This window comes from Mesocricetus auratus, unplaced genomic scaffold (assembly GCF_017639785.1).
Source record: "Mesocricetus auratus isolate SY011 unplaced genomic scaffold, BCM_Maur_2.0 Super-Scaffold_100022, whole genome shotgun sequence".
In the NCBI taxonomy this organism is placed as follows: Eukaryota; Metazoa; Chordata; class Mammalia; order Rodentia; family Cricetidae; genus Mesocricetus; species Mesocricetus auratus.
Genome location: NW_024429203.1, coordinates 15,022,938 through 15,038,384, shown reverse-complemented (window position 1 = coordinate 15,038,384; position 15,447 = coordinate 15,022,938). Strand labels below are relative to the sequence as shown.

At 42.4% G+C, this 15,447-nt stretch overlaps 1 protein-coding gene across 4 annotated transcripts in view; it reads right to left on the bottom strand.

Moving 5' to 3' along the window:
* Window positions 1-15,127, bottom strand: part of Cdon (cell adhesion associated, oncogene regulated) — an 89,892-nt gene extending 74,765 nt beyond the window's left edge. For 2 of the 4 annotated variants that reach the window (XR_002381372.2, XM_040729768.1), the window contains exon 1: window positions 14,880-15,127. The gene's annotated coding sequence lies outside the window, so the exon portion shown is untranslated. Of the gene's footprint in view, window positions 1-11,659; window positions 11,746-14,879 lie in introns of those variants that run through there. The other 2 variants (XM_005085842.4, XM_040729767.1) reach the window with 2 other exon arrangements.
* Window positions 15,128-15,447: the final 320 nt, after the last annotated feature.

Genomic DNA, 15,447 nt, shown 5'->3' with positions numbered 1-15,447 from the left:
CCTCTGGAGAAGTGACGCTAGTCCACACGAGGAAGGTGACTCAGCACGTAAAATTCCAACCACAATAGATCCTAAAATCATCAGGTCAATCTGTCTATTTCTTGCCATCACCTGCTTTTCAGTCTTGACTGTAGTAAATATCTAAGGGAAATCAAGCACATTTATTAAACAACCTGCCGGAATGGCAACACTTACATCTACAAGAGAAGAGTTAGTTATTTCTTGACAGTACATGCAGTATCAATTTGATGATCTATCTATATAAACAAACTATCTTCATTAGTAGGTATGAAATTAGAATGTTAAAACACTGTATTTAGATCAGAGCTAAAAAAGAAAGACTCAACTGTTTTGGTCAGCAGTTCTTGGTTGGTTTTTATGGCACATCCCCAGTGGTAACTGTAGGTTATTGATGGAGGGGGTTGGGCTACCACACACATTCTCACAAATTTGGGTTAAGAATGGTGCTAGGAGATGAAGCAAGAATTATATTCTCAAAACTGCAAGATGTGCATTCCCTGAGATTATAAATACTAAAATAATCTTGTAAATGCTATCCAACTCCAAAGCCACAAGGCCACCACCCTATGAAAACTCTATAAATGCAATACAGCCAAACTTTATCCTCTCTTTTATAGGCCCCAAATGGGATATCTTGTGCATTGGTAGAATTGTGGCACAATGTTTTCTCCAGAGTACAAGTCCAATACCACTACAAAAATTGCTATGCTTCCCTGAAAGCCTGGACTTCTGTGTGTGGTGGGAACTGGGGGGTGGGGAGGGCCATCCTTAGCTGGACCCAACTCTCTGGGCTGACAAATGCAGGTAGATCATTTGACACATTCCAGTCACACTGTGTCAATGGGAATGAGACATGGAACCCAGAGGGCAGACAGCAGAGGCCAGCAGCTGCTCCATGGTCTAGATACGCTATTACAAAGGTCAAGTTGGTTTCTTGTAATTCGAAAGCAAAGAGTTGAAAATGCCTTAAAGCCAAACATTTCCAAATTGATTTAATTTTATTAGAAAATGAAGAGGATTTTCTTTTCTTTTTCAAGCTAATCCCATTACACTAAGGAATATATGATATCAAAGCAATTCATGTTAAAGATTTTATGCTAGGAATCAGGACCTCAAGTAAAAGACTGAAGATACGTGGAGGGCAGAATACAAACCTACCATGCACATGGCACCAGAAACAGCATAAAGTCACATTAACCTGCGGATGAAAACTAAGACACTGTTGTTCTAAAGTCACTTAACTGCCACCTAAGAAATAGCATACATATTAATGCATGTTAACTATAGATAAAATTCTATCAGTCAATTTATACTGGGCAAATATAGGTCAGAATTAGTATTCATTCTTGCTCATTTCTTTTCAAATTAAAAATAATGATAATAAAACAAAAACCAAAACAACCTTACAGCCCAGCATCATCCATCACCAGGAGGGTCTGGTTCTGATATTATATGAGCTCTGTCAGCCTTAATCAAATCGCCTGCCAGATCGTAGCTAAGTAATGACTTGCTTAGGTTAAAGCAGGCCAGAGTTTTACTTCTGCAGTATACACATCTCCGGAGTGAAAATAAACAACCTCACACCTCGCTCTGGGAGCAATGTTGGGCTGTGATTACAACCCAGCCTTCCCCAACAGAGGAGGAGGGCAACTTCCAGCCCTAAGGATAGCTACTTTTCCCTTCTCAGCCTGGCCACCGACCATTTTCAACCATGTCACTAAGTAGGTAATGTGTATTTTGATGGCCTATCCCAAAATACCACCAAGCATACATGGTGTGATGCTTCAACATTGACTTTTGTCTTAGCCAGCATTACTGTGATAGAAAACAAAAACAGAAAATATTAACAGTTGACTAAAGTAACACTGACTCATTTAAAACCCACAAAGCTTGAAACCCTACCCTCACATAATCAAGAAATGAAAAGCAAGATTTGGTCTCAATATCACCAGTCACATTTCAGATACAAGAAATACCAGTGAATAACCAGTAAGATCAGAGACAGAGCATATCAGTTTAGAGACTGCATTGGATCCATAACAAAAAACACAAAGAAAAAAAATGAACTTCACTTCTAAAATGTCTCCTTTGTGTTTGCCTTTATGATGAATGGAAAATCCTTTCAAGTTGCACATTCCACCAAGATAACAGTGTAAAAGAATGTCTAAGCATCCAAGTATTTTCTCTGTTCCAAAGGAAAAAATCCAGGACCAGTAACTAGTCGAGGAAATGAAATACAAGACGCCAGGGAGTCGATTTTGGCTTAGCAAAATTAATTTCAGTGTTCTCCATTAGGTCAAGCGCATCTAGAATATAGAAATTGTGGTTTAGAATTATCAAAGACAAAAGAAAAAACACAGAACTTGACAATTTTCATCTATTTCTAAGCACGTACAAGAATGTGCCCTTGAGAACTAAAATAAGTCTTAAAAGAGAGCTGGAAATTTCAAGTAACACTTCTCCAGCACTCAACAGGGGAGATTTTGAAAGATTACCTGACCTAGATTAAAACTCTCTCACCTGATACCAGTGCTCACTGATGGCCTACATGATCTCCTTGCTCACAAAACCTTTATTACCTCATGCACTTCTTATAAGAGAGGGAAGAAAAACAGTCAGCTGTGAAACACTGTGCAAAGCAGAAAGGGCTCTGTAGAGGTTATTTAGGAAATGACCAACATCAGAAACACAGGGCAGGAGGAATGGATTCTATATAAGGAATAAAAAGAACCACAAAACAAGAGTTTGTAATTGCTCAGCAGGGGGACTGAGGGCAGGGTGTCTGTGGCTCCTCCTTGGCCTGTCTGTGCATGCAATGCCCAGACTAGGTCAGGGCTTCTCTTCCCCATCTCCTGGAGGCACCATTCTTACAAGTCTGCAGGGTCCCCCAAGAGACAAGAGCCTGGCTCTGCAAAAGCAATACCTCACTCTTTTGTCACCATATTATTTATTGCTAGGTTCCCCAAGCGCACAGGCAGCATTCACTTTAGGTGAATTAACACACAAAAGACGCTAGTATTTCTCAGTGAATGAGAAAGAACCTTTACAAGCAAGCAAATGGGGACCTTGTTTGCCTACTAAATGTTAAAGTGACCCCCACCCCCCACTCCCTACCCCCCCACCCTGCCTGCACCAAAAACTCACATTTCAGCCTGAAGTGAAAAAAGAACCTCATTTGTGCAAATGAGCAGCTCAAAACAGTCTCTCAGGCTGGGCTGTTGAAGAACTATAGTTTTATATGTGGGACCTCCTGGTTTGGTTCCATGCCTGCTAACGTCCTATAATCCCAACTAGTAAAATATGCTCTCCTACTGTGTGTGTGTGTGTGTGTGTGTGTGTGTGTGTGTGTGTGTGTGTGTGTGTGTGTGTGTGTGTGTGTGTGTACGCGAGTGCTCATATACACAGCTGGAAAACAAGAGCCTAACCAAGTGTCATAGTTTTTGCTCACAGGGATGATCTTCCTTACTTTTTCTCTAGGAAGTAATCTACTATATATTGGGAAGAAAATCTCAAACTAATAAGTTCCATACTGATACCCTTTAAGTAACCTTTAAATAATGTTTATGATCATTTCCAAGGGTGGTGGAGGTTACATTTTCTGGACTTCCCAAAAGTTCACATTTTGGAAACCCACTTTGGGAGTTAACTAAAAGATTCCTATTAACATTGGTCATATGCACATACTCAAATCCCTGAGCTAAAATTTATTTGATGCCACAAAGGCCAGATAGCAAACCTCTGCAAGCTGCACTGTATTATTTAAAACCCCACTGTGGCTGCTGTCATAGCAACAAATGTGAAATTATTCTAAGACCTAACCACTGTGACAACAGTTCTTTTTAAAATACATCCTCAAACACAAAAGAAATAACAAATCATGACAACTGTGTTTGCCAGCTTCATAAGAGACCGTGGGTAATAACCAGTCTTAGAATGACTCAAAATGAACTTCAGCTAGCCAGGAGAGGAAGGAAAAGAATTTAGCTCAAACACATGATGAAATTTCTATCAAAGACCTGTAGATAATGACAATCAAAGCAAGACTAGTACAATTTATTTTAAGGGAGAAATCCAACTAACATACAAAATAACTTAAAATATTGTAACTAGAGCTTGGAATCAGGACTGGGGCGAAAATGGATGTTTATTTTTGTTAAAGCCCCAAAAGGGGCTGATGTTGTCTTTTTAAATCCTATTTTTAACAAATATAAATAAAATCACACCAGTTTTAGTTAGAAATTAGAGCAAATCCAATCAGAATATAGCTTGAAAATATTAAGGAGATATTCGTGTACAGAACTGAGTTAGATGCTTTATCTCTCCACGCCATCTCAATACAGAACAATGTGCATTTCCTTCTGCAGAGGTATCCAAGGCTTAAAGGAAGGCTCAACAACCCTTTTAGCTGGAATCCCAGAGCCCCCAGCAACCCCACCACTCAGGAGAAGATGGGAGAACTATGGCTAGACAAAGGCTAGCCTGGTATACAACAAGATCCTGTCTCAAAAGCCACTGGCCAGTAGTTCAGCCAGTAGAGGTGCTTGTAAACAGTCCTGAAGACCAGAGTTCAATCCTAAATCCAACAAGGTTGGAGAAGATGATAGACTCCTGAGAGTTGCCCTCTGCCTCCATGCATGTCACAAACATGGTTCATGCATACCTGAACACACACACGCCCACACACACACACGCCCACACACACACACACGTGCACACACACACGCACGCGCACACACACACACACAAACAAATGCTGTGATAACTAAATAATAAAATGGCAATCGTGTAGAAGGATGTACCTATGAGGTAAATCATGGGCAGAGCACAGTAGTAAGCCTTCAGTGTGGTTCCACTCGCATTTTTAAAGCTATTAAGTACTTAAAATTTTCTTTTTGCAATTTCCTAGTCCCAAGGTTGGTTGAAGCTAAAGCTCAGATGCCTAATGCCAACAACTGAAAGTCATTTCCATTAACGCACTCAGCCTTCGCCCCCTCCTCACCTCACACAGTCACCAAATGTTTTCAAACCACAAGCTACATAATGGTAAGCCATGAGGAGGAGCCCCTTTTATGAGTGAGGGTTTAGCATGCCTACCCCCCTGCCCTCCAAGTCTCCCTCATGACAGGAACCGGGCACTGCTGACACACAGGTGAGTGATGAGTACTTTTGTTCAAGCTAAAATTGCTCACTCCCTAGTTCTTATGCCTGTGAGTCACCATGTTGTTATTTTGTTATACATACTCCCTGAGGCCAAAATCAGGAAAAGAAGCCAAAAGAAACGGGCAGGGGGAAAAACATCTCTTCCCCAGATCATGGATGCCTTTTTTTTCTTTTTATTGAACTAAAAGGGCTGCCAAGTTCTGATGTCACTAGAGTAATCTCATGGCCCGATAAAAGTAGTATTTTATCCATTAAACATTCTTTTCCCTTGCCAATTTTACCTCCAGCCAAGCGATGTGTACAATTACTCACTGAACAGATACCAAATTATTATAAAACAGAGAATACTAATTACTGTTATTCTGATACCACAAAAACCCAATAACTGTCAGAAATTTCCCTGGCAAAAAGACAGAAGCCAGAACATTTTTTTTGTTTTGTTTTGTTTTGTTTTTTAGTATTTACACACTCAAGGGAACCCCTGTAATAATAACCAGTTAAAACACAAACAAGCAAAACATGACCTCAGCTCCCTAGGCACTAATGATGTTACACAGAATAAAAACATACTTTAAATATATAAAATGGTTAAACTATTCAAAATACCTGGCATGCATCAGAGTATCCGCAGTTGATATTCCACAGTTCTTAACATTCAGCTGTATTTTGTTGTTTTCTGAAACTTTCTTCGATTTTCATGATTAGGAGCTATGTGATCTTTCCCTGAACTTGACATTGAAAAATCTATTATTTCACTTGATTTTTATACGAAAAACTGTGTGTTGAGATCACTCAGGGGTCTAGAGGAAAGAGCCTATCTAGTATCCCACTGCCCCTTGTGCTCCACCCAACTGCTCAGCACTGAGTTCCCCTCCATTAAGACAAAACATCTCAAAAAACAAGGGAGAAAGACTCACTTTGGCACACTGACTTCAGAGGTTTCAGACCATGGTAGCCAGCTCAACCTCCACAGGCCTGAGGTGAGACAGGGCATCATGACAGTGGACACCCATGGCGCAGGAGGCTGCTGACCTCCTAGCAGCCAGGAAGCAGGGAGAGAGAGCAAAGTAGATCCCAAGAACTCCATTCTTCAAAGGCATGTCCCAGCAACCCACTTTCCTCCAACTAGACCCGGCCTCCTCATGGCCCAATCTGTAGGAACCCATTAATGAATTAACTCGTTGATAAAGTTAGCTTCATCACAATCCTAGCAAGCCTTCAACACATTAACTTAGGGTGGAGGACACACTTTAGATCCCAACCATAGCAAACAACACGTGGAAGCTTGTTAGAATGGGGAAATCTTGACTTCTACCCACACTACCGAACTAGAATTTACACTTTAACATTCTCCCAAGAATTCAAATGTACATCGGGATCTTCAAAGCATTTTAGCGTTAGACAATTAGTAGGGTGAGGATGGGAGATGGTGAGGGGAAACTACATTGTCCTCGATAGTACAAGTTCGACAGAGGTAGATACAATTATGACATGTGTTCAGAGTCATGTTCGCATCCTGAAAGAGAGAAACACCAAGCTGGGAACACAGCTCAGTTGGTAGTGCTTGCCTGGTACACATATAGCCCTAAGTTCCATCCTCAGAACTCCATAAAGCATAGCAGCACATCCCTGGAATTCTATCACTTGAGAGGTGGAAGCTGGAAAACCAGGGGTTTTAAAGAGTTTGAAGCCAGCCTAGGCCACTAGAGACCCTAGCTCAAAAACTGGATGAGGAGAGAGGGAAACTGAAGCATGGTGTGCCCACAGAATGCAAACCTGGGGATGGCATAAGCACTGGGGATGCAACTGATCTTGTACACCCCCAAAAAGATGCAAGCACCGACCGGGGCCACAGCTCAGTGGTAGAACATTTGCTTAGTGCATATGGGGCCCTAGGTTCAATCCCCTAGTACAACCAATGAAGTTTTAAGGGGCTGGAGAGATGGATTTGCAGTTAGGAGAGTGCACTACCTGGTTCCCAGAACTCTTGTTAGGCTGCTCACAACCACATGTAACTCCAGCTCCAGGGGATCTGATGTTTCCCTCCGTCCACTTGCACTCGTGTGCATATATCCACTCACAATTAAACTAAGACACATAATTAAGATGAAGGGAAACATAACAATGTCAGAGGCTGAGGTTTGAGGAATATCATTACTCAGGCAAAGGATGGACAGTTCGGAAGGCAGGAACATGGGGATGACTTAGGAGCTGTCTAGGAAAGAGTCACAGAGTTTATTTCTTTGGGGGTTTTATATTATGGGGAGTCCCCTCACATTTTTTGTTCCCCCTCTTGAATTTTGAAATGGAAGCTGAAGAGATGAGGCAACAGCCACAGAGAAAAGAGAATGAGCAAGACCTGCTTCCAGGAGAGGAGGGAGGGCAGCCATGCGCACACATAAATATGGAACAGTAGGTACTTGGGCTGGATGGCTCAGTGGGTCAAAGAGCTGTCACGAAAGCCTTGACCAAAGTTCTGCCCCATAATCCACAGCCACACACATCGTATCACACACACACACACACACACACACACACACACACTCATGATAATAAATCAAATTTTAAAAGGGTAAAAAACTAAGCATACTTTCCTGGTTCAAAGAAAAAAAAGAATATTACTTTGATGATTCAGGATCAAACAGTGCCGGAACTATTCTAAACACCAATTATTATATAAAATGCCATTTTGTAGATACAAATTATGCACACAGCTAAAAGTGGATCCCAGACCAATCCCAGGTAGTTTGTTGATGTTAAGTCACTGGTATTGGCCCTTCTCCCTCTATAAGTTTTTCTCTCTATTGAAACTGAAGTTTAGAAAAGTTTGGATGACCGAAAGACAAAAGGAGTATTTGATGTTCTTTACATCCATTTGTAGAAGCCTATAAATAATAACTAGACTGATGGAAATATTATACTTACCAAGGACCATCATTTCTGATTCTGATAAATCCAACTGTTAGAAAAAAAACATTTTATCTCCATTTTTGTTTTATTTTGGTTTTGTTTTTAAAAACAGTGTTTCACTATGTAGCCTAGACTGACTTGCAGGTGCACACCACAGTCTTGGCTTCATATTCTCCCTTACAATAAAAACTTTAAAAAGACAGAAAGAAAAGTAACATAACGGTTACTAATAAATTAGGAATAATACTTAAAATGCAAAGAGTGGGTCAAGTAGAAGCAGCCTCCAATTTTAAGCAAGGGTTAGTTTAGGAAAATGTATTTATTTGGAAATGAGACACATTTTTCTTCCTTTGGAATTATGCTATGACAGTACATGGCCTAGCAACAGCATGAAAACCTATCTCATAGAACCTTGACACTTCCACAAAAGCCCTTAGAGGTCACTGGTCCAGTCTACCATCCACAGATGAGATTCTGGCACATCACCCTTGGCAAACACCATTAGAATAGTCCAGAAGGACTCACAGCCTTTCAAACAGCATGACCTTGTATGAGGTGGCTCCATTCGTTGGACAGTCCTTTCCTTTGGAACATAATCTGTATCTACAAGCACCCCTACAGAACAAAAGATGGAGGCTGAAGAGACAGCTCAGCAGTAAGAACACTTGCTCTTGCGGAGGACCTGGGTTTGACCCAGCACTCACATGGTAGTTCACAACTGTTGATAACTCCAGTTCAAATATCTAACAAACTCTTCTGAGGGCACAAACATACATGCAAGCAAAACATTCATACCCAAAAACAAGTAAGTCTAAAACATAATTTAAAAAAATGAGTCACAAATGGCCACTGCAACTGTCCCCACATCTAATGACATCCTGACCCTAACAGGCTCCTTGGGAGTCAGGGGGACTCTTTCCTACCCATGGCTGTCTGTGAAAAATGACCTGTGTCAAGGAGCTATGAATAGAAAGATTTAATAAACTCACAAATGCTGAAAAATACAATGTCTCCTGAGGAAAAATATGGCTAACATCCAAGCAAAACATCCAGAAAACCTTCGGTCAACATTTCTAATAACATAGTACAAGCTATTCATCTCAACTATAGTCCCCTGTACATTTTGAAAAAGAAAAGCTTCATATCCATTGCTATTGCTTTGTTTTGTGTTTTACTGCTTGTGGGATAAATGCATTCCCCATATTAAGGAATTTCAAAAAGTACAAACAGTGATTCTCGACGTACGGTGATTGTTCAGGCAGTGGGTAAAACTCTCCACAACAGAAGTGTGTGGCCTTGTTCTTCAAAATCTTCCTAGACCATAACATCTTAGCCCTGCTGTCCTCAATTTTTGATAGACTTTTTTAATAAAAAAAAAACTATCTTCACACATGTATGTATGTATAAACATTCTGCAGTTACATTTTCAACTCAAAGAACAAGACAGTATAGTTGAGCTGGTAGTTATTTCTGCCAAATTCTAAGTATTGACCAGGGTGCTTAATCCCAAGCATGAAGATGATACTCTATCTCACATACTCCTTTCTCTCTATTTGAAGCTCCTTCCTTTACCTCCTAAAGCACAAACAGAAAATAAATGTATTGTCAGAGGATTTATAAGGAATTGGAAACAAAGGTAAATGAATTACCTCCAACTCAGTTTTAGATTTAAAAAAAATGATGTCATGGTTATTTTTTCTAAAATAACCACTGGGATTTGGTTTTCTAGAAAATCATGAAGAAATGTTATTTTTCTTTTTTTTTTAACCAAAGATCATACACTCCATAAGGCAATGAAATAAATTTCAAAACACACAAGAGACTCTGTAACAACTTGAAAAGTACTGCACACAATAACAAGGATAAACTGCACAGGCACAAGGACTTGTATGACTCTATTTTACCAAGTTCAAGAACAGGTGAAATTATCCCATGGCAAGACTGACCGGCATAGTTGTGTTGCCTGTGGGGAGAGAGAAAGGCAGAGGAAGAGCACCAAGGAGCCTTACCAGGCAAAGGAAACGCAACTGGGCGAGCTAATGGTGGCACAGGTGCCCAGACTGGACAAAGCTCCACCATTGTTACCAAATGCTTTCTAAGTTTCAACTGGAAATTTAAGAAAACTTAACAGATCAAGTTGTAGCAATTACGTGGGACACACTGTTACAAACTTCCAAAACTTCCTCCTTATTTAGAACTTGAAAGGAATCACTTTTGGACTAAAGTGACACACTAACAGGCACAGGAGGAATCAATAAAAATAACAGCAGCGAACATTTACACAAGTTTTACTATCTGCCAAATGTTTTACTTTCCTTAACTCATTGAATCCCACAGTGGTGAGATATTCTACCCATTTAATCCCCATTTTACAGATAAAGGAGCCAAGGCTAGGTCAAGATCATTGTTCAAGCTCACACAAACAATAAGAGGAGTAGCTGAAAAGCAAGTTGTATGTCAATGTCTCAATTCAATCTCTATTACCATAACACAAAAATAAAAATCAACGCACAGCTTCAAGCAAGGAAACATGAGCAGAATGTGTAATCCAAGTTCAATAATGTAAACAGCATACACGTTTTTTCTCTATTAAAAAGCACATCCTTGGCATCCAAGAATTGAAGCTCCTACTCATATTCCAAGTCACATGCAGCAGAACAAAATGTTACATAGAGGTTTGTTTGTTTGTTTTTAATTATCTCTGACCATCAAAATATATTACACAGTAGCTAAACTGTTAATCAGACTGGAGCTGACTTCAGAGTTAATCTTCATCTTAGAAGGCATGTCCCCGGTAAAGGAGGAAAATAAACATATTCTCAAAGAGGCTTCTTTATATTACAAACATGTATTGTGGGAACCTGATGCAGTACTACATGGGAATGAGAAGAAAAGAACTGTACTATCTACATGATTTTAGTTAGCAATAAAATACATCACAGCAGCCATCAAACACGCTGCTGCATTCCACATAAGCTGAAACTGTTCACATTGTGAGTCACAGTCTCAAGACGAAAATCAATTAACAATACCACCCACAAACCCCAACCCGTCCTCTGTGAAAAGTACACAAGAAGTGAACTGGGCTAGTACTCTGAAGAAAAAAATGTTTCCAAACTATACTGAGAGTAGAGGAAAAAGGGAGCAGAAGGAGACACACCAATGCTTCTCCACAAATCTGCTCCAGAAATTCTGCAGACTGTTTTTGGAAAATTATATTTTCATTTACTTGGAGCTGCTGGCAAGTCTGCTGCACAGAAATGGCTCAAAAATACTGAAGAGCCAACAGAGGTCCTTAAAAATGCTAGCAGAAAAGAGAGACGAAATGAATTTAAATTATATAAAAAGAAGAAACATAACAAGACCAGATGGAAACAAACGCATAAACTAAAATATGGCTATTCCAAACAAGCATTTCGTTTTTGTACAGGCAATCGGCATGCCAGAAAAGCCTGACTTTACTCTAAAATTTTAAGTCATATCACACAACATCCCAGCCCTTACAGGCAAGAGCACACTGTAATACAATTTCACATATTTATCCAAAGGCCATTTAAAGAAAACTTACCAAGGCTGTATACGCCTGTGCTCAGAGGGAGAGCAGAGCAGCTCTCTGTACTTACACTAGGGTTTCCTTCAGTGCTAAGAGCACATCACCACAGCCCAGCCTGTAATAAAGTGCCCCCCCCCCAGCAGTCCGCCTCTGGGTTGGGCTTTTCTCTTACAAGATAAGCTGTTAAGTCATGCCTTGATTTTAGATCTGCTAACATATGGAGCCTTCTATTGCAGCCTGCCATCCGCCCCCTCTGCTCCCCTCCCCATCACTACTCAGCTCCACTCCCTCTCCACACATACACATACACACATACAAAAAAGGCACTGCAGGGCAGAAATTCCTCAGGTGCTCGCTAATGGAATTCCCAGGGTCTAGGAGCCGCTTCGGGGATCAAGAGATCTCACAGCCCCTGCTGGGGTAAGGAGCAGCGAGTCTGTTCCATTTAATCAAATACAGAATGAATTTTCAGCTCTATTCACTAGCTTGTCTCCAGGGCTCTCAAAAGGCACCAGGCAGCTAGAATCACACACATGTGGCTCTTTTAGGCAAGTATAATTAGTTTGATTTTAAAAAGCCACATTAATAATATCACCTCAGGACCATTATTCAGGGGACAGATGACAATGATACTGTATGTTTTAAGCTTGACAATGGAGGGAAAGTGCACAAACAATGAGAGAAAACTTGAAGGATTTTTTTAAAGAAAAAACAACCCACAGCTTTTCATTTCAATGTAACCCAGTATTTTAAAAGTGACATTAAGTATATTCTTGTGTACTACCCCTTAATTTTAACAACAAACAAATACAGCCCTCCCCTCCTGTGCATAGCGGGTACACTTCACCTACACAATAAAAATTTATCCCACGGAAGTATTTGGATACAATGTAAAAGTAAATAAAAACAATGTAACCTTTTCAAATTCAATCTAGGTGAGCAAATCTCTTGAAAGCAGCATCAGTCAAAAACAAACAAATAAAATAACAGAATGTTAAAGAAATTCCTTCAAAGCAGTACCATTTGCAACCAGACTCCAAATTCCTATTTCAATTAGTTTGTATTAAGATCATTAAGCTAAAGAAAACCTACCTGTAGGCAATTCATTTACACTTCTAATGTACTGTCCTAGCTATAATTCTACACAGCAGAGATGCTGATCACATGTTAAAAACACACATTAAAACAACAAAATTTTCCAATTCGTTATCTTTTATCACTTTGATTCCTCCCTTGATTTCACAAAGATAATGCTTAATCCCGGAAATCACTTCCCTAGTATTTTACATAGGAACATTCATCAAATTTTAGTCTACACATTCACAAAAGAAACATTTTCAGAGAAGAAAACGCCTACTGTCATTAAAAAAAAAAGGAAATGAAATGGCTTGTAGAACCATGAGAGCATGCACACAAAGCAGAAAAGCAAGAGGAAAGTCAGAACCAGCTATTACATTTTACCTGACCTTTGTGGAGGGCCACCCTGTGATACAAGATCCTATCCCTGGGCACTCCTCTATATATGCCCTGATGATGGGGGAGGGTCCTATCTTAAGTGAAATTAACGCCTTCCACAAAACATCAAGCCACCTGCAAAACCTGCCAGAAGCAGGGAGGCTGCAGGAAATAACCTACTCAAGTTAGATCAGCGTACGTCAGGTCCTTGGATTCTTTGCACTGCTTGAAAGTCAGTGCTGTTTAAGTACTTTGCACAGCAGAGGCTGATGAGAACCGCAGTAGTCAATCAAAGCATCCCAAGTGAGTTACTACACAAACAATAGCACAGCACCTCTAGTGACTGGTTTTGCTAGGTGATTAAACTATTCAAAGAAAGACTTCCCAAATACTGTACCCGAGTTTTTGCAAGAAAGTTAAACAATATACATTTGTGTGTTTTATAGAAATATAAACGTTTCTCCTTTACACCCTGCCAAGCACACACCCAAGGCACGTCTTTACAAAATGAAACAGGTTTTCTCCATCCTTCTCATATAACTTGAAGCATGCAGCAATTTATTTCAACATGTGCGTAGCAGACTACAGTATTCAGTGCCTCTCCGAGTTTCTAAGAATTCTTGCAAGTTCAACACTAATTTAAAATTCCCAGAAAAATTTAGAAGATTTTTCTCTCGTCTTATCCTAAAAGTTAAAATATCCATATCCCACATATTCATCTGTAAGTAGACTGGAAAGGAAGAGTTATAAAAATGTAACAGAATATCTAGAATCATATTAAAAATAAGGCACCTCTTCTCCAGCCCCCTTCCCACCTCCTGCTGCCAAGAGTCCATTGGGAATCCGAGGGGTATGGTATCAGTGAGGCATGGACTCTGAATTCACTCAGCCCCTTTCATCATTCCTGGCGTTGGCCTGAGACCAAATCTCACGTTACCTTTTAGTCCAACCTCCTGTTTCCCAAGGTGTCTGATTAAGAATACAAAGCTGGCTTTCTGTTAATGAGGTTCCCTAAATTCGACAGCCCAGCTAGGGAGCAGCCTGCCCTTAAAACACCTGCCACCCTCTGTGGCCCCTGTAAGGAAAGGCAGGCATTCTGCGGAGGTCTTTCTCGAGGGCCTTCCACCTGATTTGGTGGGGTTAGAGAGAACAATGAAGCGAAGGGCAAGGAAGTCTATCTATCCCCCTCGGTGATTTATTACTGAAATTCCTAAAAGTGGAGAGAAAGCAACAAAGGTCTGACGCTGCAGGCTGAAATAAATAGCGATGTATTTAAAGTATTTAGTAAATGATAATGCGAGCCGCAGAAAGCTTTACAGAAGAGAAGGAAAAATACACTCCCTGGGGCTGGGAAGTCACTGAGTCTGTGAGGGCAGAGAAAGATACATTGTGCAGGAAATTTCTCTTGCTTCTCCCTACACATAAATCACTGTCTCTCCCCGGCACTCTGCGGGGATGGAGAGTAGAAACAAGAGTTGGCTCCCTAGGGAAAAGCGCCGGCGCCCTCTGCTACGCTGCATCCCACCTGCCCTGGCAGATCTCCGAAGAAGACCTCAGCAAGCTTGTCACTGACACCTCACCCCGCCTCCTCCTGCGAGGTGGCTCCAAGCGCCCCAGGACGCGGCGGCGGTGAGCCGGCTGCGGGGCATCCTTCAGCAGCCCTTCCACCCCGGACCCCTTGCATCCTGAAGGCAAACTGGCCTGCGCTTCCCCAGGACCTCCCGATCCCGAGCCGCGACCCCGGGCCACCCTCGGGGACCCTGCCGCGGGACCCCCGCACCTCTCCGCAGGGCTGGCTAAGCCCCCAGACCTCCTGCGCGGCAGCCGGCTCCGAGAGCCACCCCCAGGTCATCCCCCCGCGCGCTGGCGGCGGCGGCGGCGGCGGCGGCTGCGATCCGAACGGGCCCCTCCATGCACCGGGCAGGGCGGCCGGAGGGCGCGGCGACTCACACGCGGGGCGGGGGCGCTGGGGCGGCGCGAGGTCCCCGTCTCGTACCGAGCCGCGCGAGCCGGGCACCCGGGCTCCGGGAGGGGAGCTGGGGGGCGGAGTCCCGGGGCGCGCCCCCGCGGCCGCGCTCCTCCCCGCGGAGCGCGCGGACGCCCGGCACCAGAGCCGAGGGAGGAGGGCACCGGCCGAGACGGAGGCGGGCCGCAGAGGCCGGGACTCCCCGGCCCGCGCCCCGCCGCGGGGTGCGCGCGCAGCCTGCCAGATCAGCGGCGGGCAGGGCCGTACCACTGCTCCGAGGGGGGACGCCCCGCGCGCTGGAACTTGCGTGCCACCTGTCCCCGCGCTCCGCACCGACACCCCCGCGGGCAAGTGCGGGTGAAGTCTCGGGTGCTGCAGACCC